The following is a 2,330-nucleotide window of genomic DNA, read 5'->3' as shown; positions in this document are numbered from 1 at the left end:
CCCCCCCAGCCAGCTTTCCCCAGTTTATGTACTGAGCATGACGTCACATGGTATGGAATGTCCCTTTGGCCAGTTTGGGTCAGCTGTCCTGGCTGTGCCCCCTCCCAGCTTCTTATGCACCTCCAGCCTTCTCAGTCGGTAGAGCATGGGAAGCTGAAAAGTCCTTGACTAGTGTAAACATTACCTAGCAACAACTAAAACATCGGTGCGTTATCAACTTTGTTCTGGTCCTAAATCCAAAACACAGCACTGTACCAGCTACTAGGAAGAAAATTAACTCTATCCCAACCGAAACCAGGACAGGTGATTAAAGAGAGAGAAAATGATTCAAGGACCAGAGCAGTTACTGAGTGCTTATATGCTATGTCTTTGCAGAAGACCAACAAACCTACTGGCCTGGAGGCCAGTAACAACAGGAGTACTACAGGGGCCTACCCTGGGATCTGTCCTGTTTAACACCTTTATCAGTGACCTGAAAGAGGCAATGAAGTGGTTGCTCAAAGTTTGACACCAAACTGGAGGTGGGCTGGGAGGGGAACAAAGTGATATGCTTGAAGACATTGAAGACAAGGCTACCATTCAGATGGACCTAGACAGGCTGGAGGAATGGGCTGACAGGAATCTCATTAAACAAAGGACAAATAAAAAGTCCAACACTGGGCTGGGGACTGACTGGCTGGGGAGCAGCTCTGTGGAAAAAGACCTGTGGGTATTGGTAGACAGAAAGTTGAATATGAGCCAGTGGTATGCTCCGGCAGCAAGGAAGGCCAACAGTATCCTGGGCTATATGAACAGAAGCATAGACAGTAGATCAAAGCAAATTATCATTCTCCTTTACTCTGGACTCATGAGACCCCTCCTAGAATATCACATACAGTTTTGGATTAGCCAATACAAGGAAGACATCAATAAATTGGAATGAGTTCAGTGGAGGGCTACTGCAATGGTGAAGGGCAGGAGCACTTGCCCCGTAAGGAGAAGCCAAGGAAACGGGGCTTGTTCCACCTGGAGAAAAGACAGCTGCAGGGAGACCTAGCGGCAGCCTTCCCATAGGGAGATTTATCAAGACAGAGCTAGGCTCTTCACAGTGGTGTATGGCGGGAGGACAAAAGACAAGCAGCACACATTGAAATAGGACAGGTTCAGACCGCATGTAAGGAAAGACTTTTCCCCACGTGGACAGTCAAACATTGGAGCAGGTTGCACAGAAAGGTTATGCATCTGCATTCCTGAACGCTTTCAAGACCTGACTGGATAAAGCCCTGAGCGATCTTATTTGATCTCATAGTTGACCTTGTTTTGAGCAGGAGGTTGGCCTAGAGATACACTTCCGGAGGTCCCTTCTAACCTGCACTGTTCTGTAATACTATACAATCTTTTTCCCTGATCACTAGAAGAAAGGCACATGAAACAAGTTTAAAGAATTCACCAATTCAGTGAAGGCATATACAACTGCACAGAAATTACTGCACACAATATAAGCATGAAGGACCACATGAGTCATAGAGCCTCCTGCAATAGCATGCTACCACACTGCAAACGGTTATTGAACAGGATTAGCAGAGTATTGTTCTTCTATGCCCTCATTCAGCACAGTTTAGAAATTGCCTACAACTACCTCAAGGGTCAGATGAGAGCTCTTTAAACTGAAGGTCAATGGCGACACAAGCACAAGTGTGTGTAACTGAATATGTTTAAGCTGTAATTAGAAGATTTTTAGCCTTCTCAGGAATTAAATTCTGGAACAATCTGGTAATAGGAGTAATTGGGAATAACAGAGCTAAGTACTTTCAAGAGCTAAGGAACTTTATCAAAGGGATAAGTTAATCAATGTCCACAAAAAATTAATGAAGTCCTCATATGCAGAGGACGCAGGAGATTCCTATTTGCTATTGTGCTGGTTTTGGCTGGGGTAGAGTTAATTTTCTTCAAGGTAGCTAGTATGGGGCTATGTTTTGGATCTGTGCTGAAAACAGTGTTGATAACACAGGGATGTTTTAGTTACTGCTGAGCAGTGCTTACACAGAGTCAAGGCCTTTTCTGCTTCTCACACCACCTCACCACTGAGCAGGCTGGGGGTGCACAAGAAGTTGGGAGGGGACACAGCTGGGACAGCTGACCCCAACTGACCAAAGGGATATTCCATACCATATGACATCATGCTCAGTATATAAAGCTGGGGGAAGAAGAAGGGAGGGGGGGACGTTCAGAGTGATGGCGCTTGTCTTCCCAAGTACCCATTAGTCATGATGGAGCCCTGCTTTCCTGGAGATGGCTGAACACCTGCCTGCCGATGGGAAGCAGTGAATGAATTCCTTGTTTTGCTTTGC

The sequence above is a fragment of the Aptenodytes forsteri genome, unplaced genomic scaffold (assembly GCF_000699145.1).
Source record: "Aptenodytes forsteri isolate BGI_AS27 unplaced genomic scaffold, ASM69914v1 Scaffold172, whole genome shotgun sequence".
In the NCBI taxonomy this organism is placed as follows: domain Eukaryota; kingdom Metazoa; phylum Chordata; class Aves; order Sphenisciformes; family Spheniscidae; genus Aptenodytes; species Aptenodytes forsteri.
The sequence above is the reverse complement of the archived record's forward strand: the minus strand, read 5'-3'. Positions refer to the sequence as shown.